Genomic DNA, 25,089 nt, shown 5'->3' on the forward strand with positions numbered 1-25,089 from the left:
CTTTTCAGCACTGGATATAAACTTTACATTACGTTGTTTGCATATGCTGGAGGAATGGAAGGTCTGCACACTGGATGTTTTTGACTGTAGTTTTTGGAAACAGGTGAAGAAGTTTCCATGTTTGCTACGGCCTCAAGGCAGCCGGGGTGGGACCACTGAGGTCTACGTCTCTCTTTTTTCCAGATGAAACCTGGTTGGTTCACGTTGTTCAGGCTGTGGAGATGGACTCCGTAGACTAAGCAGTTTCCAGAACCCCCTCATGTCACCACTATGGGAGGAGCTCTGAAGGCCAGATATTCGGGGGGTTATAACTTATGTTAGGTTTTATCTGGTGGTCTTTTGTTTTTGTTTGTTTTTGTTTTTTAAGTCAGACTTAAACCTATGAGTTTTTAGTTAGTTGTTCGCATTATCAAAAACGTCTAATGTCTGTTCATTTTGTCTAGCTTTTTTACGAGACAGAACATAAAGGTACCTACACATTACTCGATTTTCATGTTTAATCGACTTTTCGATTCGATCATTTTATCAAGATGGAGAATTGGCTGTGTTCAGTTATGCCCAGTCGATGCTAATTGGCTGATATCTGTCCGAAACCACAAAATTCCGCAATTGAGCAGGATGGAAAATATCTATCAATTGTAGTGCAATTGGCTAATGATTTCGACACAGAATCGATTTTTGGTTTCAGAGCAAGGAGGCACAACAATTAGTGACGGAGAATCGCCAGGATTTCGCTTGCAGTGTGTGGGCCACTAGTCGATTTACTTTTGATCGACCACGGTGTTTTCGATCACCCGATTAAGTTGATATAACTTAATCTCTTGATGGAAAATCAAGTAATGTATTAATTTATGGAATAGATAGAGTATGTTCACTCAATGACCTTTCCACATACTGGTGGAAATTTGGTAAATCTGAAAGAAAGGAGTCTACATTGTCCATGGTGAAAAATAAGGCGTTAACTCTCATTTTCTTACCTGCTTGAACTATTTGACGAACAGATTCTATTATTTACAATGACTGAAACGTCTAATAAATTGTTCCTTCTGTTTCCACCAATGCTGAGGTTGTATATGGACAGATGTTGAAAGTGTTCCCATGCCTTTTGTGTAGGATATATGCATATAATTGTTCCATTGGGTTCATGAATTTAATTTTCTTAGACTCTTTTGTTAAAGAACCTATCGTAACATTCTAGTTTGCCGATATCCAAAGACAAATAAGGTGACTTAAAGTGGACAACCTTCAGTTGAAGGAACCTTGTTTTTCCTTTGGACACACCAGGAGATACAAGAAGTTTCTCAGATATGTATTTTGCCCATGACAACTTCTCAGGGGTTAAATAATTCTCCCGCGTTGGACCTGAATTCCTCTTGCCTTATCTTTCCTGGAGATGACAGTCTATAATCTTGTCCCATTAGAACGGCCAATGATCAAAAGCATAATTCTGGATGGGACAAGGCAAGCGTCTTACGTTTCAGTGCACCTGCTCTTAACCCTGTCAGTGCTAAAAAAAATCTCAGATGTCCGCTGGACTGCGTAACGCTGAGATTTTACAGATCATTTATCCCTTCCTTTTATGCACTTCAATGAAAACACCAATTCTTTCCCCAGTGTTTTCATTCATCGAATTTGGCTTGCTATTTAGGTCTGGTTTTAATATCTACCACAGAATAATGTCGGCCAAGGTCACAGAGATGCTGTTTGCACCCAGGGGTGTAACTACAGGGAAGCAGCCAGTGCAACAGCAGCGGGGCCCTGAGCTAAAAGGGGGCCCAACTATTACTTCACTCCCTCTGATAAAGGGGTCCATCCTGCAGATCAGGTGTTTTGAGGCTACACTTGTTGTGGGTGGGAAGATCATGATGGCCATGTTTGTTTTATGGCCCTTGTGAGATGGGCCCCGAGACGGTGAGGGTCACCAGGGATAGGCAAGGGAAAGGGTGTGAGCATCGGGGGACCCAAAGGTTTGCTGGGGACCCCATGATTTCTAGTTACGCCCCCTATTTGCACCTTGTTTGTTTTTGCTACCTCTTTTTAGGACTCATTTTCTTTTTGCTGACTGTCTATCTATCTATCTATCTATCTATCTATCTATCTATCTAATATCTATCTATCTATCTATCTATCTATCTATCTATCTATCTATCTTATATTGATCTATCTAACTTATATTGATCTATCTATCTATCTATCTTATACCGATCTATCTATCTATTTATCTATCTATCTATCTATCTATCTATCTATCTATCTATCTATCTATCTATCTTATATTGATCTATCTAATGGTGGGAATACACCATACAATTAGGCATTGTTCTACTCAGCAGGAGATAACCAGAAGACAATGCATCAGAGATAATGACCAGTCTCTACCGAAAATAATCTAATTATGCATTCTAACAGAAAATCTAACAGAACAAACTAACAGAAGAATCTAACAGAAAATTGTATGGTGTATTCCCAGCATAACTTATGCTGAATACACACGCGCGTTCCCGTACTCGATTTCCCGCTCGATTCCCGTCGATTTGTTTATTTCCAACATGTCCGATTTTCATTTTAATGGATCGTTAGGTCGATTAGCATGTAAAGTATGCCAAATCGACCTAAGTTAACGATCCATCGAAATGAAAATCGGACATGTTGGAAATAAACGAATCGACGGGAATCGAGCAGGAAATCGAGTGCGGGAATGCACCTTGTGTATTCAGCATTATACTGATCTATCTATCTATCTATCTATCTATCTATCTATCTATCTATCTATCCATCTATCTATCGATCTGTCTAGTGAGCATGTAGACAGGTTAGCTGGTTTAATACTTGGCAGCTTTAAGCTTCAAAAACCACACACTTCTCCAGCTGGGGTGAGTCATGCACCCTTATCCAATTAACTTTTTCTTCGAAGTTTTCTTCCAGGAAATATTTTTTCATCTTCTGTTTCAAATAACTTTTCATCACTCTGTAAATGAAAAAGTAACAAACAGAAGGTGAAAAAGTAGTGTCCAAATTATTCTGAGATTTTTCTTGCTGGCTGGTGGCTTAAAAGGCAATTTATTGATAAGTTGTGAAAATGTCACTTAGGAGATACTGGAGAAAAAGGTTCTCCTACGACTTCATTTTTCATCTTCTCTGAAAATAACATCAGCATCTAGCAATTGAAAAAGTAGATACAACCCTAATATTAAACTTATTTGTGAGTATTTTCTTGCATGCTGGGACCTTTAAAAGTATTTTATTGGTAAGGTTCGAAAATATCTTCTTCTTGGAGAAACCTCAGGAGAAAAGTTAATGGGATATGGCCCAAGGGCGGCATATATATCAGTGGTAAAATCTGCCTTCGTCATTTCAGAGGAGCCAAACATATGGGCCCCTATGCAAGATATGTTCTCCTCGGTATTTGCAGCGCTCTGCAATCGAAAAAGAACCAACAAGTAGGTGAAAATGTACTTTAAAAATTATTGAACATTTTCTTGCTTGCTGGTGGCTTAAAAAGTATTTTGTTGATAGGATGTTAAAGAGAAGATTAAAAATTATCACCTAGGACAGGGGTAGGCAACCTGCGGCTCCAGAGCCGCATGCGGCTCTTTTTCACCTTTGCTGCGGCTCCGGTAGTGTGTGTCAGTGGCTGCGGCGCGCGTGTGACGTGTGCTGGCCGGCAGCCTATCAGAGAGGCCGCCAGACCGGTGCAGTGCAGGGCTTCGGGCGGCCATTTTCCCGTAGCCCTGCAGTGTAATGCAGGCAGGACGTGACGTCGGGAAGGAAGAGGATCGTGGGAGTTGCGCGCCACAAGGAGGTTGGGACAGGAGGAGATCGTGACAGGAGGTCTTCTGACTAGGTGAGTATATGGGTTTTTCTTTTCATATCTGCTGAAGGATTGTGCATATTGGGGTCAGATCTGCTGAAGGATTGTGCATATTGGGGTCAGATCTGCTGAAGGATTGTGCATATTGGGGTCAGATCTGCTGAAGGATTGTGCATATTGGGGTCAGATCTGCGAACGATTTGTGCATATTGGGGTCATATCTGCTAACGATTTGTGCATATTGGGGTCATATCTGCTAACGATTTGTGCATATTGGGGTCATATCTGCAAACAATTTGTGCATATTGGGGTCATATCTGCTAACGATTTGTGCATATTGGGGTCATATCTGCTAACGATTTGTGCATATTGGGGTCATATCTGCAAACGATTTGTGCATATTGGGGTCATATCTGCAAACGATTTGTGCATATGGGGGTCATATCTGCTAACGATTTGTGCATATTGGGGTCATATCTGCTAACAATTTGTGCATATTGGGGTCATATCTGCTAACAATTTGTGCATATTGGGGTCATATCTGCTAACGATTTGTGCATATTGGGGTCATATCTGCTAACGATTTGTGCATATTGGGGTCATATCTGCTAGCGATTTTTGCATATTGGGGTCATATCTGATCCTGTATATAGCATTAAAGTAAGAAACAATATATGCAGTGTTAGATTTGTTTTATAATGGTTTTGCGGCTCCCAGTTTTTTTCTCTTTTCGGAAACGGGTCCAAGTGGCTCTTTATGTCTTAAAGGTTGCAGACCCCTGACCTAGGAGATAACTCCGGAGAAAAAGTTAATCTCCTTAGAGAAATCACAGGAGAAAGATTGCACATGAGAAAAGAGAAATTGCACATGAAAGATAATTTATCATCAACTTTTCAACATTTCGCAATTGAAAAAGTACCAAAAAGTAGTAGAAAAAGTACTATCAAAATTATTTTGAGTATTTTCTTGTTTTTTAGCCATCAGCAAGCAAGAAAATACACATGGTAGGAACACACTAGGCAGAATCGCATATGCGGTTTCCAGTATGTGCTATGAAAAACACATATGCGATTCTGTGATTCTGCCTAGTGTGATTCTAACCTCAAAATGATTTGGGTAATTCTTTCTCATCTTCTTTTTGGTACTTTTTCAATTACAGTGAGCAGAACAGTTATTGTAAAGAAAAGATGAAAAATTAACTCCTAGAAAAAAGTGAATTGCCTATGGGCCTGGATATAGCAGGGGTGGACCTATTAATGGCATCTGAAAGCAGGTCTGTCCTATCCGTGAGGCGCTGAGAACTTTTCAGAAGCCTTTTCAGAAGCCAGCTCCACTCACAACAATGTGAGAAACTCAAAGGTTAGTAGCCATCTGCTGTTTCTGAGGGACTCTGGCTCTTAGGATCTTCCTAGCCCTGGTGTAAAGAGAACCTGTCAGGGTGGCTGTTATCTGCTCCAGCCCTTCTTCCTCTTAAGGTGCCCATACACTTACACGATTTCCCGCCGATATACAGCAGATTCGATCACTGTGATCGAATCTGCTCTGAAATCGTTGCGCAAACGCTGACCGAACTATTGATTTCCTTCCGAAATCGATCGTTCCCGTCGATCTGTCCACGTGGAAGATTTCGCTCGATCGCCGGTGGGTCGGGAGTGCGTCGATAGAGGCGTTCGAATGTCCGACGACCGACGCTAGCAGCAACATTACCTGTTCGGCCGGCGCGCGTCCCTGCTATCCCTTCTCCGCTGGGCTCCAGCTGGCTTCACTTACTTCCTGACCCGACAGGAAGTTTAAACAGTAGAGCACCCTCTATTGTTTCAACTTCCCCTGACAGGAAGTAAAGTGAAGCTGGAGCCCAAAACGGAGAAGAGACAGCGGAGACCGGGGGACTTGCGCCGCCGGATCAGGTAATGTATGCGGGTGAGGGGTCAGGGGGTTCGTCAGCAGCGCCTCCACAGATTGTGAACCTGTTTCATAGTGATGTATAAAAATACAGAGGCGCCAATAGGATAAAATTTAGATAAAAGGTTTAAAAACGTTTTGGTGGCGGTGGTGGACCGTCCACACACAAACAGACCAAAATGCTGTTGATTGAAGAAAAACAATTTATTCACATACTCCTCAATTAAAAAATGCAACGCGTTTCACAGGCAACATCCCACCTCATCAGGCAATGAATAACCGGAGTATCTCACAGCTCTGAGTCCAATGATAGCTTGGCACCTCATAGTGAAATCGATTCAAAATCTGTTTGCAGTGTAGGCAGCCAATAGATCCCTCTTTGATCAGATTCGATCACAGAGGGATCTATCTGCTGGTTGATCTGGTGGCAATTGACCAGTGTATGGCAGCCTTTATACTGCCCAATTCCCAGGAGCGAAGCTACTTTTAGGACAGCCATGTCATTGGGTATGATACTGCAGAACTCTCCTGGGACAAACAACACATGGACGCTCCCAAGTAGGGATGGTCAACATGAATTTATACAGCTAGGAAATGGACCCGTCGGATGCAGCGGCTTCTTATGGTCGCATTTCCAGGCTTCATACATTTGGATAGAATTTGCATCAATTCTTAGCTCATCTCATGGACCATCCCTGCTGCTGAGCACAGCCATCCTCGTAGACTGTCAGCACCTGTGCAGTATTGGCTGGAGGAACTTCTTGAGGACCCTTTTGCACTAGCAATCGCAATCAGAAATCATAAACGCCAGCAATTGCGATTTTTCGTTAGGTCTGTTATGCGATTGCGATTTTTCATTTACATTGCATTATCACTCTAAAAATCGCTCCAGAAAATCTAATCACTATAGTGGAAAATACTTATGATTTCTATGATAAAGTAACAACCCTAGCGATTTAAAAATCACTGGCGATTTGCGATTTTGCGATTCAGCTGTGCAGTGGAAAAAGGCCCTTAAAGAAACCTGAAGTGAGAGGTACATGGAGGCTGCCATATTTATTTCCTTGTAAACAATGCCAGCTGCCTGGCAGTCCTGTTGATCTTCTGTCTGAGTCAAAACCCTGGAACAAGCATATGGCTAATTCTGTGAAACTTCAGTCAGCTGAGTCAGAGTACCTGATCTAATGCATGCTTGTTTAGAGTCTATGGCTAAAAGTATTAGAGACACAGGACCAAGAGGACTGCCAGGCAATAGGTATTATTTAAAAGGATATAAATATGGCAGCCTCCATCTCACTCTCACTTTGGGTTCCCTTTCAAGGACAGCTGAAGTGAGAGCCATGTGGAGGCTGCCATATTTATTTATTTTTAGGGAATAACAGTTACCTGGCTGCCCTGCTGATCTAACTGGCTGCAGTAGTGTCTGAATCACACACGTGGAACAAGCATTCAGCTAATCCAGTCACAATCCAGTCAGAAACCTCTGCTCTGCCTGCTTGTTCAGGGGTTATGGCTAAAAGTATTAGAGGCAGAGGATCAGCAGGACAGCCGGGCAATGTGCATTGTTTAAAATTAAATAAATATGTCAGCTTCCATATCTCTCTTACGACAGTTGTCCCTTAACAAGTACCCGAAGTGACATGTGACATGATGAGATAGACATGTGTATGTACAGTGCCAAGCACACAAATAACTATGCTGTGTTCCTTTTTTTTCTTTCTCTGTCTGAAATAGTTAAAAATCAGGTATGTAAGTGGCTGACTCAGTCCTGACAGGAAGTGACTACAGTGTGACCCTCACTGATAAGAAATTCTAACTATAAAACACTTTCCTAGCAGAAAATTGCTTCTGAGAGAAAGAAAGAAAAAAAAGGGGAATTTCTTATCAGTGAGGGTCACACTGTAGTCACTTCCTGTCTGAGTCAGGACTGAGTCAGCCACTTACATACCTGATATTTAACTCTTTCAGACAGAGAAAGAAGAAAAGGAACACAGCATAGTTACTTGTGTGCTAGGCACTGTACATACACACGTCTATCTCATCATGTCACATGTCACCTTGGGTATTCTTTACCATGAGTATCTGATTAAAAGAGACTTTAGGGCTAGCTCACAATGCTAAGTTGTGTAGCAGAATAATTCTGCATGTCATCAGCACACTGCCCATACAATTCTATGAGCCTGCTCACAGTACTGTGTTGTAACTGATGGTGTTATTCTAACTCACTGCATGCAGGCTTTGTATTAAAGGGGAACTTCAGCCTAAACAAACATACTGTCATTAAGTTACATTAGTTATGTTAATTAAAATAGATAGGTAATATAATCTCTTACCCACTATGTTTTAAAAGAACAGGCAAAGGTTTGTGATTTATTTTGGGTGACCATCTTTGTCATGGGGCAGCCATCTTTTTGGTTGAAAGGAGGTGACAGGGAGCATGAGACACAGTTCCAACTGTCCTGTGTCCTGATCACCCCTCCCCAGCTGCGCGCGTTAGTCTTCAAATCTCAAATTCAAAATTTAAAAAAACTAATTTGCGCCAAAACAGCAGAACGAGAAAAACAACATCAGAAATCCCATCATGCTTTGCACAGCATCAGGTGAAAAATGCCCAGGATGTTTTCTTCTGCGCAGCTAAAAATGAGGCTTGGGTAAGAAAAACAAAGTTCTGATGCTGTGAAACTGTTAAAGAAGCACCAAGCCTTTTCAGTGCTGCTGAGTAGATTCTTAGTCTGGAGGTTCACTTTAATGTTTATGCCCAGTCTCCACTGCAGTTCACAGTCATCATAACGCACAGGCCCGGATTTACATCACAGGAGCCTATAGGCACAGATGTCCCGGCACCTTAGACTCCGCCCTCCATGTACCTACAAACACCTGCTGAACTGCACTGCAATTGTGCTGGCTGTCCCAGGTGTCACTTCTCACTTACTTCCCTTGCCTAGAGTAGGTAGCTACAGGTACTCTTTAGTGTTACGTAACCAGAGGAACCCACAGAATTAAGTAGCTAGAAGTGACCCAAAGTATTAGGTAGCTAGAGGTGTCTCCAAGTTGAAGGGAGATCTCATCAGTGGAATGCAGAGTCGGCTGAGTAACCTTTCATTTACACTGACCTCTGGATTCTGTATAGGGATGAGAACGGGAGGTACTTAGGGAGATAGATAGATAGATAGATAGATAGATAGATAGATAAGGATAGAGACGACTTTCCATCATCAGGCGCCTGTAGGCTCGTGCCTACAGTGCCTCATGGTACATCCGGCCCTGATTACGCATGCATTATGTAACTGATCACTGTGGACCCAGCCTCAGGCGTTGACAAATAAAGGTTACCCTTGTGCTCACATTGGTGTGAATCTCTGAATACTATTTTTCCCTTGCTTGTAATATGCTTTGAAAGATTACAGAAAACATCGGCCATCACAAACACTGGGGCAGTTTTTCAGAAATCGTGAATACCGTAAATACAGAGGAATTTGGAGCTGTATCCCTGGTGCCCGGTATCCGGTACCAGCGGGGATCTCCTGATGCCAGATACATCTGCTTGCCTGCCGGAAGATTGAGCAAACCGGCCTAAAAAGCACAAACCTTCCCCCTAATACTTAGTGAGAGTCCAGTGACGTCTGGCAGCCTTCCTGCAGACCCTAGCCGACCTAGCGGCTCCCCCCGTGCATGCAAATCAGCTGTTACCTGACCTGCATCGGGTCAGGTGACAGGCCGACTTGCGTGCACGGACGCCGGAAACCGATTGACATCGCTGGAGGCACAGGTTAGTTGAGACTTCTGGTTCTGGATAACAGGGACTTTGCTGTAATCAGAGGCAAGAATAGAGTAGGTGGTCAAATCTCGGATCCTGATTAGCTCACTAAAGCAAGTGCTCTGCGTTTCCCAATTGCATCCAGCTTCACTCTACCTTGGGTTTGATCGATCTGCCCCGCTATGTAATCCTGGAGTCAGGGGAACAGGTTTTTTTTCCCCCACCTTAAGCTGTTTTAATCAGGCATCCTTCTGTGCTTAAAGAGACTGTGAAGCCACACAAAAAAAAACGAGTTTTTACCTTTTATTAAGTTTAAGGATGATCATCTGGGCTAAAACGCTGCTATCCCAAGGCAGGACGGGGGTTTTAACCCCCCCCCCCCCCCCCCAAATCTTAGGGCAAAAATCCATGACTTTATTTCCTGGTCATGAATTTTGCTGCCCGGGGAGGCAGAGGTTACTGCTGTAGCTCTGCCTCCATTCGGTCAATCCACCATGGGTCTCCGCCTCTCCCCGCCCCTCTCAGTGAAAGAAGACTGAGAGGGGCGGGGAGAGGCGGCGATCAGCAGGGATTGATGCGAGGAGAGGCAGAACTACTGCAGAAAGCTCTGCCTCTACCAGGAAATGCTCCCTGATTTTTGCCCCGGGGATTTGTGGGTGATAAAACCCTTGTTCTGCCGCGGGATAGCTGTGTTTTAGCCCAGACGATCATCCTTAAACCTAATAAGAGGTAAAAACTTGTTTTTTTTGTAGCTTCAGAATCTCTGAGACCAAATAATTCTCTAGTTTTATACTTACCTGGGGCTTTTTCCAGCCCCCTTGAGGCAACGAGGGACCCCCAGGTAAGTATAAAACCTGAGACTTACTGGTATTTGGTCTCACGTACACAAAACATGGTTTGGCCTTGCTGCTGTAATAAAAAGAAAGTGCTTCTCCTGTTGCCTCCAGACTTATTTCAAGCAGTCGGTTGGCTGTAGAGAGTTTTGAAAATTTTTTGCAGGTGCCGTTGTTGCTAACGTGTCCCCTGACTCTTCTGAATATTAGATTGTGGCTGTTTATTGAAAAAGAAAAAAGGCTTCCGGTTTGGGGAACCTGACAGCTCCATACAGAGGCCTCCATACGCTGCTTTGCGCATTGGACATGGTCTAGAACTGGGCAGTGATTGCAGCAGGGAGTTCATCCTGTAAATGCAAAAACTTTATGTGAAGAACTTAAAGTGCACCTGAACTCTCTTGCACAGGACAGAAGGAAAACAGAGAGAAATGTGCCCTGTGTGTATTTAGAGAGTTTAGCCTGTCTAAAGCCAGAAACCCACTAGGAGCGATTTTCTGAGTGCTTTGCGATTTGTAAACTCTTGCTAATGTAATGCTAGGGGTGTGATCCCACTACAGCGATGTAACTTTATAAAAATCCCCCATAGCATTGCATTAGCAAGAGCTTTTTCAAATCACTAGCGATTAGAAATCGCTCCTAGTGGGTTTCTGGCCTTATTCCCCCTCATCTGTAACTAATCACAACTGTAATTATATCTCTCAGCTGCGTCAGGTGGCTGCCTCGGCAGAACTGCTAATTTGTAATCACAGGATGTTAACCTTATTTCTGCTTCCATGAAAGCAGGAAGTAGACTCAATGCTATTAACAGCCTTAGGCTCAACACACACCATACAATCTTGGTTGTTCAATCTTACCACTTTCATGTAGTATAAGAGCTTATTCAATCAATTATTGAAGGTATTTTCAATATGTTGGCCCTTATACTAAATAGATTTGGTATATCTGTACAACCAAGATTGTATGGTGTGTGTTGAGCATAAAGGTAACCACACACCATACAATTTTCACGCAATCTGACTGTGCAATTTTTATACAATCTTACCGACATCCATGTAGTATAACAGCACTTGTTGATTGATTGAACAGCCAGATTGCATGAAAATTGTATGGTGTGTGGCCACCTTAAGACCTATTTTCCCACGGACTGTTAATAAGCAGTGAAATTCCTCTCAAACGCTCACAACTGCTCACTGCTGCCTGGTAACTGCTTGCTGCTGCCTGGTAACTGCTCACTGCTGCCTGGTAACTGCTCACTGCTGCCTGGTAACTGCTCGCTGCTGCCTGGTAACTGCTCGCTGCTGCCTGGTAACTGCTCACTGCTGCCTGGTAACTGCTCACTGCTGCCTGGTAACTGCTCGCTGCTGCCTGGTAACTGCTCGCTGCTGCCTGGTAACTGCTCACTGCTGCCTGGTAACTGCCTGATAACTGCTCACTGCTGCCTGGTAACTGCCTGATAACTGCTTGCTGCTGCCTGGTAACTGCTTGCTGCTGCCTGGTAACTGCTTGCTGCTGCCTGGTAACTGCTCACTGCTGCCTGGTAACTGCCTGGTAACTGCTCGCTGCTGCCTGGTAACTGCTCACTGCTGCCTGGTAACTGCTCACTGCTGCCTGGTAACTGCCTGATAACTGCTCACTGCTGCCTGGTAACTGCTCACTGCTGCCTTGTAACTGCTCACTGCTGCCTGGTAACTGCTCGCTGCTGCCTGGTAACTGCTTGCTGCTGCCTGGTAACTGCTCACTGCTGCCTGGTAACTGCCTGATAACTGCTCACTGCTGCCTGGTAACTGCTCACTGTTACCTGGTAACTGCTCGCTGCTGCCTGGTAACTGCTCGCTGCTGCCTGGTAACTGCTCACTGCTGCCTGGTAACTGCCTGATAACTGCTCACTGCTGCCTGGTAACTGCTTTCTGAGTACACAGTTCAACAGTCTGTGGAAAAGAGGCCTTACTCCGCCATCTGGCTCGGTAATTCGGCCAGTCGGGGCCAGCCGACGCATACGCAGTCCGGCCATGCATGCTCCCCTGTCGAGCTCCTGCTTCTGGGAGCGTGCTGCGTCTGTACAGTACTACCGCGCAGAACTCTCCTGGCGGCAGGAGCGTGATGGGGGAGTGCGCTTGGCTGTGGGGGGCATGCGAGTAAGCCCGACTCCCAAAGTTACTGGACCGGATTGCGGGGGCTGCGGGCAGCGGAGGAGGACAGTGAGGGACTAATCCTCGAGAAGGGGGCTGGAGGAAGCCCCAGATATGTATAAAACTTTTTTATTCCCTCATCTCAGGTTCACTTTAAGTTCCGATCGATGGCTGTAGAAAACAATTCTGATGTCTATTTCTTGTAGCTTTGATTTTGCTCGACCAGCAGAGGAGGCCAGTGAGATGCAATTTTATGCAAGCTTATGGAGCTTGGAAATAGACCAATCAAAAAACCCAGCAACTGCATTTCATTGGTCCAAATCCAAGCGGCCTTTATATGCATAAAATGAACATAAGGCCTGGAGCTTACCAGTAATAGCTGCAGCGCTGCAGCACTAGGGCGATTGCGCTTTGGTTTTGCTCCGATTTTGAAGAGCTGTACAGTAAACAGTACATCGCGTCTGTTTTTTTTTTTTTTTTTTTAAATATATAAAAACTTTATTGTAATAACCAGGTGTCCGGATGTCTGGCTTCTGACTGTAGCCCCGCCCACTAAAGGATGAGGTCATCGGTGGTTCTGCTGGAGCAATCAGAGAAGCAGCCGTGACCTCTTCTGCTAGGGGCGGGGCTACAGATGACAGCCCGACATCGGGACACCTGGTAAGTATAAATAACTTAGTTTAAATTTACAAACCCTCGCCCCCCCAAATTGCTGCAAAAAACACTTTTCAAAGCAATTTTACAGCACTTCTATACTTAGCCTTGAGCGCAAACGCGTTTAAAATGTCGCATTTCCTGCAATTGCGATTAACCCTAATCCCAATCACACTGGTGGGTTCAGCCCCATTGAAGCCTTGTTCCCATCTAAAATTGCATTTTGTGCGCAATTTTTTAGCTCCTCCTGGCGCTTGCCTGCGCATTGTGTTTTTTTAAAGCACTTTTGCAGAGCAATTTTTCAATACACTCTTTGACCCGGAAAAGAATAAATATTTAAGTATTTATTCTTAAAATCGCAATCACAATCGCCATACAAAGTGATTTTGTGAGCATTTAGCGCTCTTAATATACCTTCCATTATCACTCCAAAAATGGTGCAGGCACCGCTTTGCGGAGCACAATGCAGACGAAACGCGCTGATATGAACCTTCTCATAGAGATTCATTGCACAAGCATTTTGTAGGCAATTTTGAAAATCGCCTGCACTTGAAAAGAGGTAAAAAACGCCCCTGGTGTGAACAAACCCTCAGGCCTCTTTTCCACAGACAGTTGATGGGCAGTGAAAAGCCTCTCAGGGCTCGTTGACACTAGGGGCATTTTTGAGATTTTTTAAGCGCTGGCGATTTTCAAAATCGCCCTGAAAGAGCTTGTGCAATGATTGTCTATGACAAAGTTCACATCTGAGCCGTTCGTTTCCGATCTGCTCAGATAAGCGATGCATGGGTTATTTTTGAGGCGATTCCGCCTCGGTGGAAGGTATAGGAAAATGCAAAATGCTCACAAAATCTCTTTGTGCAGTGATTGCGTGAGCGTTTGTAAGAATAAATACATTGTATTTATTCATTTCTGGGTCAAAGAGTTCACTTCCTGACTTGCGTCAGGGAGTGAATTAAAAAAACGCTAGGGAAAAGCGCTTAGAAAAGAGCTTTTAACAAAACCGCATTGCCCACCCAAGCGCCGGTAGAGAGGAAAACAACGTCTCTAAAAAAGGCAAACGCGGACGGACATGCGAGCGGAACGCAATGGGAATGAGGCCTCAAACTCTCACAACTGCTTGCTGCTGCCTGGCAACTGCTTACTGAGCACACATTTCAACTGTCGGTGGAAAAGAGGCCTTGGATACTTTGGCAACGAATCTGCAGTGTGTCTACTTCCTGCTTTCACGGAAGCAGACATAAGGTTAACATCCTGGGCTTGATTCTCAAAACGGTGCTGTTAGCACGGGCGTGCCAAATAGTTAGCATGTGAAGTGCCGCTTACGGACTTTTGCGCGCGCAAAGTCCCGCGATCGCAGACATTTGCACGCGATAATGCTGACTTTTGCGCGCGATCGGGCGACCAATCTCTGTCGAGTCCACTTTACTACGCAGGCACAGGAGACTTGCGCCTGTGCAGTAGAGCGGCCCGACAGCGATCGGCTATTTCCGCCTATCTCCGAGTAGAGAGCCGATACTGCGCCTGCGCTGGAGCCGGGAAGGTAAATATTTACATCCCCGCTGTTTGGAGGGGCACAGCGAGACCGCCGTGGGACACAGGAGGATGGGGGAAGCGTCGATAGGATCAGGGGGCTTCCCCCTCCCGAGGTGAGTACCCCTAAGGAACTTTTTCTCGTTACTGGCTTTCTTTAAAGTAAACCAGAGCTGACGACCTGTGAAAAATTCATACTTACCCACGGCTTCCTCCCGCCCCATAAACACGTGTAAGTTCTTCGCCGTCCTCCCGCGGTCTGCCGCTCAGCCCCGGTAACTGGCTCAGTGACGTCAGTCCGGGTCTACTGCGCATGCACAAGAGGTCCGCGCATGTGCAGAAGACCCAGACTGGACCTGACAGAGCCAGTTACCGGGGCTGATCTCGGCTGAACGGCAGACTTAGACGTGTTTATGGGGCGGGAGGAATCCAAGGGTAAGTATCGATTTTTCATAGGTCATCAGCTCTGCTACACTTTAACTTCTTGCCGACTGCTCCACGCCAATTGGCGTGACCAGTGCGGCAGCCCCAGGACCGCTCCACGCTGATTGGCGTGAACGGCCGTCTATGGGGCTAGCAGGAGATCACGCACAGATCGCCCGCTCCACCTTCAGTCTCCAAGTGGCGATCGCCGTTCGGGAGACTGTTAGACGGCGAAACTGCCATCTAATTACTTTGTACAGCGCTGCGATCTGCAGCAGCGCTGTACTGGGGACAGCCGTGTGACATGGCTGTCCCCTCTGCCAGGGCAGAAGTGATCCGCTGTCATAGGCTGAAGCCTATGACAGCCGATCACGCTGATTGGCTGGCGGGGGAAGGGAGGGAGCAGGGCTATAATTTAAAAAAAAATTAAAAGATTTTATTTAAAAATAAAAGATATAAATATTTATATATATAAAAAATAAACAGAGAGCCCTGTTGGTGGAGAGAAAAGGGGGGGGGGGGGGGGAATCACTTGTGTGCTGTGTTGTGCGGCCCTGCAGCGAGGCCTTAAAGGGATACTGTAGGGGGGGTCGGGGGAAAATGAGTTGAACTTACCCGGAGCTTCTAATGGTCCCCCGCAGACATCCTGTGCCCACGCAGCCAATCACTGATGCTCTGGCCCCGCCTCCGGTTCACTTCTGGAATTTCTGACTTTAAAGTCAGAAAACCACTGCGCCTGCGTTGCCGTGTCCTCACTCCCGCTGATGTCACCAGGAGCGTACTGTGCAGGCCCAGTATGGTCTGTGTCTGCGTAGTATGCTCCTGGTGACATCAGGGGAAGCGAGGACACGGCAATGCAGGCGCAGTGGTTTTCTGACTTTAAAGTCAGAAATTCCAGAAGTGAACAGGAGGCGGGGCCGGAGCATCGGTGAGTGGCTGCGCGGGCACAGATGTCTGCGGGGGACCATTAGAAGCCCCGGGTAACTTCAACTCATTTTCCCCCGACCCCCCTACAGTATCCCTTTAAAGAAAGGAGTTATCAGGCGAAATTTAACAAAATAAGCACTACTTACCTGGCTCTCCAATCCACGTGGCGGTGATTGACAGTGCCGCTCGCGCAGGCGCAGTACAGGCCGACCTCCAGTACGTCATCGCCGGGGACCGGGAGCGAGCTACAGCGAACATCTGCGTGCAGAGCTGCGGCGAAGGACATGCTGGGAGATTGGGGCTGGAGGAAGCCCCGGGTAAGTAAGTAGTGCTTATTTTGTTAAATTTCGCCTGATAACTCCTTTAAAGCTGCAGTGGCCAATTTCATGAAAAAGGGCCTGGTCTTTAGGGTGGGTTAACACTGCGGTCCTCAAGTGGTTAAAGAGAAGCTGTAGTGAAAATTACATAATGAATAAAATTACTTATTTTGTAAACTATTTTGTCTGTGTTTTCTGATTGTAAGATCTTTCCTCACCTTCGTGTACTGAAATTGGTCCTGGCAGGTGATCTCTGCGGAATGTTCGTTTCCTTAGAATTCTGAAGCCAGTGAAAATAATGCCTAGTCTACATACCAATATACAGCATATACAGATATCGGAAGGGTGTCTGATGCTGAAAGCAGGAAAACTACCATAAAAGTGGTTATCCTGAATAATTTACTGCATTCTCCTGTATGTCACTACAGTGTAGGGGCGTAACTTGCACAGCCCGGGCCCCCAAGTAAAACTTGGCAGGAGGGCTCCCGCTCCTGAACATGAGTTTCCCAAACACCTTTTCAAAGGCAGATGCCGGCAGGACAGGTCCTCTTCACTTCACAGGTCCTCTTCACTACTCCGTGTAGCTGCGGCATGCAGCCTATTAGCTTGCGTCCCTCCTGACACTGCATTGTCTTGTGATAGGAAGCCGCAAGCTAAATGGGTGCACGGTATGGCTACACAGAGTGGTGAAGAGGACCTGTCCCACCGGAATTAGGTAAAGTATATTCTCCTCTGCTGCTGCCGCTCCTCTGCATGGTCTCAGTCACAGGGGGGAGAAGAGGAGTTCGGGAGGAGGGAATGAGTGCGCACACAAGGAGCTGCCACTGCCGGGCCCCTTAGCCTCCGGGCCCCCCTGCGACTGTAGGCCTTGCAGGGGCCATTGTTACGCCAGTGCTACTACAGGTCCTCTTTAACCTATCATTTTGTACATTTTAGGACATTATCTTTGTCCTGTAACACCCACTGACACCATTACATGCAGCACAGGTCATGTTTCCAACAATCTCTACATGCTCGGAGATTTTGTCACCGGAATAAATAGGCCAGGCGCACAAATCAGCGCTGTGCGCTCTGCATTTCATCACCGCTTGTTACGGAATAGCGTGTGTTCCTACAGCGAAAGGGAAATACAGTCATGTCCTATTTGCCTCTGCAGTATTTGCTGTGAAGTGTCACTCATAGGGACATGGCGTGTTAATTACAGTGCTTCAAAGGAAGAGGAAGTTTACTTAATGTAGTGAGCCGCTTTCTGCATACATGTGGGATTTACGAGCATGGCTAATGACAGTGATAAGTTCTTATTCCTTGTTTGCTCATCACACAGCTCAGGGCAGCAGCTATAGACACCCCGAGAGGTTCTGTCTCCACTGAGCGTCCCGGATTATTCATCAGCAAGTCACACGCACTCTTTATGGAGGCGGTAACCAGCGCATGGAATGTTCCAGTGTGTTCAGTAAAAACAGGTCATTCAGTGGGTCGAGTTCTGGTACTGGGGTATCTCAATGGTCTATAATATCGGTACAAGTGTTTAAAGTGAACCTAACCCAAGTAAAATTATTTAAAGCGGGGGTGTCACCATAAAAATCAAATTTCAACAGCAACTGGTCTGAGTCTATTAAGTGATAAAGATGCTAATCCTGCATTCAAAACTTTTTCTGTTATGATTTGGAGTTATCACATACTTAAAGAGCACTGGCCCTTTAGTAGTCAGTGCCAAACAGTTGCATGCTGGGGGTTCTTTTTCTCTATAATATATTCCTCCTCTTCCCTTTATTTCCCTGCCTAGCTGCTTATCTGAAACACGATCCTCTGCTCACTTGTATTTACAAACAAGGCTGAGGTGACTCAGCGATTGGAGGAGAAAAGAAAAAAAGTAAAGGGCAAAAATGACATCAGGATTTAGCCTAAACTGTGGAAAAAAGACATGGCCCCCACCAGGAACATAATTCTCTTAATTTACTATATAACATTCACGGAAATCAAAACGTGGACAGAACAATACATGTGTTATGTAAGTAGATCAAGTATTTATCTACTTATATATGTGTTTTTTTCCCCTGGCATAGTATGGCTAATCCTCCTGCTTTAACCACTATTGCAAAAAATGGAAAATACATGAAAACACAAAAAAAAAAAAAAAACGACATTGCTCCCACAGTAAAATGTGCTAAAAATTACTTTTCTGCCATGTTGCTTTCACTTACAGTAGGTAGTAGAAATTTGAGAGAACTGACAGGTTTTGGGCTAGCCCATCTCCTCATAGGGGATTTTCAGAGTTATCTTTATATTCAAAAGCACTTTGTGAATGGCAGTTGCTCAGTCCAACTGCCAGAATATTTTCGCAAGATGGGAGGGGGGGTGGATGCATCTTTGTATAGATCCTTTCCAGGGAGTGCTTTTGTAAAGAATAAATAAAATACCAAGAATCCCCCATTAAGAGAAGGACTAGTCAAAAACCTGTCAGTTCCACCATATTTCTACTACTTACTTTAAGTGACAGCAACATAGGAGAATAGTAATTTATAGCTCATTTTACTCAGGAAGAAGCATACTTCTTATTTCTATGTGATTACATGTCATTTACATTTTTTTATTTTTTTGCGATCATGGTCCTTTAAAATAAACACACTATGCCTGCAAATGAATATGACCTACTTACCTCGCTGTCAGTTCCTCTCAGAAGCTCACCATTTTCTCCAAGACAAGATTATGTCAGAACTGAAATATATCAGTTGCTGTCAGTTACAACTGAAAGGACAAATGATGAGCAAGGTAATGTCCATGCTTCCCTATGGCTCAAGTAGGCGATATTACAGTGTAACAGTGTGCTGACCAGGAAACTGTTAGGCTATATTCACATTATAAATCGCCATCGCTATTTCAAGCGCCGAGAAATTTTTTTGTGATTTTTAAAACGTTTTAATTTTCTAAGCGCTTTTGCAGAGCACATTTTTTTCACTTTGTGGCATCAGTCAGGAAGTGAACTCTTTCACCCGGTAAATTAATAAATACAATGTATTTATTCATGGAAAGCGCTGGGGGAAATTGCTATACAAAGCGCTTCAAAGCGCTTTGCGATTTCCCTATATCTTCCATTATAGGCAAATCGCCCTGAAAAAGCTACAGGCAGCGCTTTGGGGAGCGGATTGCAATTGAACCGCTCAGATGTGAACACTCTCATAGGGAATCATTGTACAAGCGCTTTTAGGATGATTTTCAAAATCGCCAGCGCTTAAAAAACCCTGAAAACGCTCTAGGTGTGAACAATCCCTAATGGGGTAACAGCCATTTTCAAAATGGAGGATGGAGAAATCCATTGATCACAGTGGACAAACAGGATGCAGGAGAGGAGAAAGAGATTGAGGAGTAGAATACACAGGAGGTAAGTATGACCTGTGTATGGTTATTTTGACTTTCTGTTTTCAGTTCAGGTACCCTTTAAGTTCAGCTCCCCAGCCATCGAACCTTGGTTGCTGAGCAGGGCCTTTGCACTCCCCACCCCCCGATCACTTTCAAAACGCTGATATTGGGGGGCTTTCCCCAATGTCCACCATCAGATCCTGCTTATAACTTGTTCACTTGGGCTGACTTAAAGAGGAACTGTCGCGAAAATCTTAAAATTTAAAAACCATACAAATAAGACATATATTTCTCCCAGAGTAAAATGAGCCATAAATTACTTTTCTCCTATGTTGCTGTCACTTACAGTAAGTTGTAGAAATCTGACATTACCAACAGGTTTTGGGCTAGTCCATCTCTTCATGGGGGATTCTCAGCATGGCCTTTATTCTTTATAAAGACAATCTCTGAAAATGATTAATACAAAGATGCTGGCCAGCCACCCTGCTCGCTGTACACTATTTTAGCAGTTGGACGGAGCAACTGCCATTAACTAAATGTTTTTAAAAATAAAGAAAACCCTGAAAACCCCCCTATTAGAAGATGGGCTAGTCCAAAATTTGTCGGTAATGTCAGATTTCTACTACTTACTGTAAGTGACAGCAACATAGGAGGAAAATAATTTATGGCTCATTTTACTCTGGGAGAAACGTACTTCTTATCTGTATGGGTTTTAAATGTTAAGATTTACGCGACAGTTCCTCTTTAAAGAGGTGCTCCCCATCGAGGGTATGTATTCCATAGTTGCCTGATGAACTGGGTGCTGTTTTCATGCCTATAATTAAAATATTGGTGATTTTACTGATATTTTACTACAGAGTGAGAGGAGGTGACTAAGTTTTGAGAGTACATTTGAAGGTTTCCAGGGTTGGAGCATGACGGACAGGATGGGGGAGAGAGTTCCAGAGGAGAGGTGAAGCTCGTGAGAAGTCCTGGATGCCGGAGTAAAAGGAGGAGACCAAGCTAGAGGATGAGGAAATATCTCTCCTACTCTAGGTCACCATCATTTTAAGATGCTGCAATATCATTATCTCTTGGTCAAAATGAACAGTGTGCTGCTAATGATTTTTTTTTTGCATGCAAATTGTATGCAGACTGTATCTGTGCCAATCGCACGTACTTCCTGTCTACTTTGATTGTCCTAGCTCCCAGCCACATAAAATTTGCATTAAATTCGAGAGCATTATAAAAATAATTGTCAGCAAGCAACAAATATTTGAAGCAGGCACGAAGCATGGCGATATCATACAAATCAGGATTTATGCTATATATGTGAGCAAATTGGTTCAAATCCAGATCTCACGGCCATTCGCAAACCAGACTTCCTGTGCAATTCCTTCACACCGTGACATTCACAGCACAGACGCTCATTCAGTAACTCTAACCTAGCTTCTGAGATACACCCAGTAGTTATGTATACAACCTACATTATCTATAGATTAGTCAAGCATGTTAGTAGCTAATAAATATATATATATCAGGTAGGCCAGGGCTACACAAGCAGGGTTCATTGCTTCAGATCAAGATATTTAACTCCTCACTTCACCGTCACTTGTTGAAATCAATCTTGCTCTTAATCTTAATCTTATCTCAATTTTACTCTTAGAGAAATGTACTTCTTCATTTGTATGCATTTACATTATTTAAAATTGTACAGTACTGCCTGAATGCAGGAGACATGGCCATTGCATAAGGAAACAGTTAAAGAGGAACTCCGGTGAACATTTTACTGTTGGCAGGTGATGTAGCTGCTGCATGGTTTTTGGCAGATGGAAACAGCTGTAAACAGCTATTTCCCACAAAAGTTCAAACTTTTCTTGTGGGAGGGGTTACTTGTGGGAGGGGTTTCACCACAATATCAGTCATACAGCGCCCTCTGATGGTCTGTTTGTGAAAATGAATAGATTTCTCACGTAAAAGGGGGTATCAGCTGCTGATTGGGATAAAGTTAAATTTTTGGTCGGAGTTTCTCTTTAAAGCAAACCTGAAGCGAAAATAACTGACTAATAACTGACTAATATTTAACTGACTTAAATCATGGTTTATCTCCTGCATTACCTCTCCCTACAGATGGCGAAAAATTGTAAAATTTTAAATATGTGCAAACATAGGCAAATAAGAAGTACGTTTTTCCAGAGTAAAATCAGCCATAAATTACTTCTCTCCTATGTTGCTGTCACTTACAGTAGGTAGTAGAAATCTGACAGAAGCAACAGGTTTTGGACTAGTCCATCTCTTCATAGGGGATTCTCAGCAAGGCTTTTATTCTTTGTAAAGATATTCCCCAAAAAGGAATTAAACAATGATGCTGGCCAGCTTCCCTGTTCGCTACACAGTTTTTTGGCAGTTGGACAGAGCAACTACCATTCACTAAGAGCTTTTGAAAATAAATAAATCCCTGAGAATCCCCTATAAAGAGATGGACTAGTCCAAAACCTGTTGCTTCTGTTAGATTTCTACTACCTACTGTAAGTGACAGCAACATAGGAGAAAAGTAATTTATGGCTCATTTTACTCTGGGAGAAATGTACTTCATATTTGTCTATGTTTGCACATATTTAAAATTTTACAATTTTTCGCCATAGTGCCCCTTGAATTGTAGGGAGTGCTAATGTAGGAGATAAACAAATAAACCATGATTTAAGTCAGTTAAATATTAGTCAGTTATTTTCGCTTCAGGTTTGCTTTACCTGTTTCTTTATGCAAACTCCCTAACTCCCTCCCCCCAGCCAGCCAATCACGGCGATCGGCTGTCATAGGCTTCAGCCCCAAGGACTTTACACCAATAGGCTTTAGGTGGTCCTGGGGCTGCCGCCACGGCCACACCCATCGGCGAGACGCGGTCGCCAACAAGTTAAACTCTTGCATAGCAGAGAAAAACTTCTGAATGACGGGGAATACATTAAAAAGTCCCTAGTTCATGATGGGAGATGTAAAACCTTAAAATCAGTTGTCCTTCACCTAAAACAGTAAAAGGCATGAAACTTAGGGCCCTTCTCCACTGGCAGAAAGAATGCTATGCTACTATCGAGTCACATCGCATCACTTCCGCTCCTGTTGCGGAAGTGCAAAGGAGGAGACAGCAGGTGGATGCGGGCGTGCAAGAAACTGTTGCATGCTGCAGATTCTTTGATTGCTCTGCACCGCTTCACATAACCAGCACGTAATGAAAACTGTTTCGGGCCGCGGTGTGATGCGTCTATGTAGCCGCATCACACTGCGTGTAGTGGAAACGGGCCCTTATAATTTTAACCTAATGCCGATCGGTGTCAGGAGGGTGGCAGCCCCAGGACCACCTAACGCCCAAACGCATCAAGTCCTTGGGCGAGGTTTAGCAGGAGATCGCGCGCCAATGCGCATGCTTCAGTGATCAGTCTCCCAGCAGCGATTGCCACTAGGAGACTGTTAGATGGCGAAACCGACGTCTATTTACATTGTATAGCGCTGCGGTCTACGGCAGCGGTGTACTGGGTCACTCTTGAGCCTCTCTAGGGGACAGCCGAGTGACAGCTTCTCATCAGAGGCCGCGGTCTTTCTGAAAAATGAAAAAATAAATAAATTACAATAAAAAAAACAAAAAAAACATAAATAGTTACCTAAGGGTCTGAACTTTTTAAATATGCATGTGAAGAGGGTATATTACAAGCATTTTTTAAATGATAAGCTTGTAAATACGGTAGTGATGGACGCACAACTGAAAAAAATGCACCTTTATTTCCAAATAAAATATTGTCGCCAAACATTGTGATAGGGACATAATTTTAATGGCGTAATAACCGGGACATATGGGCAAATACAATACGTGAGTTTTAATTATGGAGGCATGTATTATTTTAAAACTATAATGACTGAAAACTGAGAAATAATGAATTTTTGCAGTTTTTATCTTATTCTTCCTGTTAAAATTCATTTACAGTAAAGTGGCTCTTAGCAAAATGTACCCCCCAAAGAAAGCCTAATTGGTGGCGGAAAAAACAAGATATAGATCAATTCATTGTGATAATTAGTGATAAAGTTATTGGTGAATGAATGGGAGGTGAACATTGCTCGGATGCATAAAGTGAAAACGACTGAAGGCTGAAGTGGTTAAGTGGTTAATAAGCCCTTTAAACCAACAAAAACATACTGAGAATAATTTTGATAGTACTTTTTCACCTACTTTTTGGTAAATTTTCAGTTGCAAAGTGCTAAAAAGTTACTTTAAATGGAAGATGAGACATGATATCCTTGGAGAAAAAGAGAATTGCATAAGGATCACTATATTTTCTGATTATTTCTCCACATAATTTCTGATTATTTCTCCACATAATCAACTCCTTTATTAAAGCATTTACCATATATTTTTACAACTTTTTACAAGGTTTTCAACCCCTTGTTATACTTATATCCCACTCCTCACCCAGAAAAGGATTAAGAAGAAATGGGGTCCTAGGCAAGATAGCAGTTTTTGCCCACCGCATCATCACCTGGCTTTAAGAACATTTGGTGTGGGCTTGCATCCACCAGGCCCCTAGGCTCTCTCTAGGGCCTAGGCATCTGCCTAGGGTTGCTTGAGAATCATCCGGCTCGGTCCTCAACTTTGAGTTGGAGGGGGTTCTTCATGTTAATGCTGCTGAACAAACAGTTACTGACGTTCCGAAGTCATGTGACAAGCGGCGCCAGGAGAGAAGAGGTTACCCTGACAGATGTAAAGTTACATTTCTGGAGTGCCCTCGTACATCTGGAAACGATTATGGCAGCACTTGTTGCGTACAGGACTTTCTTACGCTGCACCTGCTACACATATGGAGCTGGTTACTCTCCCTGTAATGAGTTGCAGATGTATTTCTACCATCTGGAACAGATGGAATAAGTTATTGTGTGAATACTGGAGAAATGTCTCCCTGTTCTCCAGGGTTTCTGCATGATATCTTAGTGCACGGCACATACATAACTGTTCACACATAAAGGGCCAGATCCAATTCACTCCTCAGTTTATCCTAGGTGATATTTTCACATAAATAAAATGCATTTTATGCATCCAGCAAGCAAGAATATACTCGGAATAATTTTGACAGTACCATTTCACACTTTTTGGTACTTTTTCAATTGCAAAATGTATCGTTTGCAGCTAATTTTGGTGGTGGGGACAGATAAAGCGGTTCTCTTGCACTTAAAAAAAACAAAAACCGGCACTTACCTGAGGCTTCTATCGGCCTCCTGCAGCTGGAACGTCCCGCGCCGTCCTCCTCCGATCACCCGTTCCCCTCCGCCGGCACCGCTGTAATTATTCGTCTAACTAGCGTGCTCACTCCCGCGCACGTCAGCGGCAGCTTACTGCGCAGGCACAGTACAGGAAAACTGCGCAGTAATCTCCCGCTGACGCACGCGGGAGTGAATCACGCGCTCAGCCACGGCCGCGCAGCCA

This window comes from Hyperolius riggenbachi, chromosome 9 (genome assembly GCF_040937935.1).
Source record: "Hyperolius riggenbachi isolate aHypRig1 chromosome 9, aHypRig1.pri, whole genome shotgun sequence".
NCBI lineage: Eukaryota > Metazoa > Chordata > Amphibia > Anura > Hyperoliidae > Hyperolius > Hyperolius riggenbachi.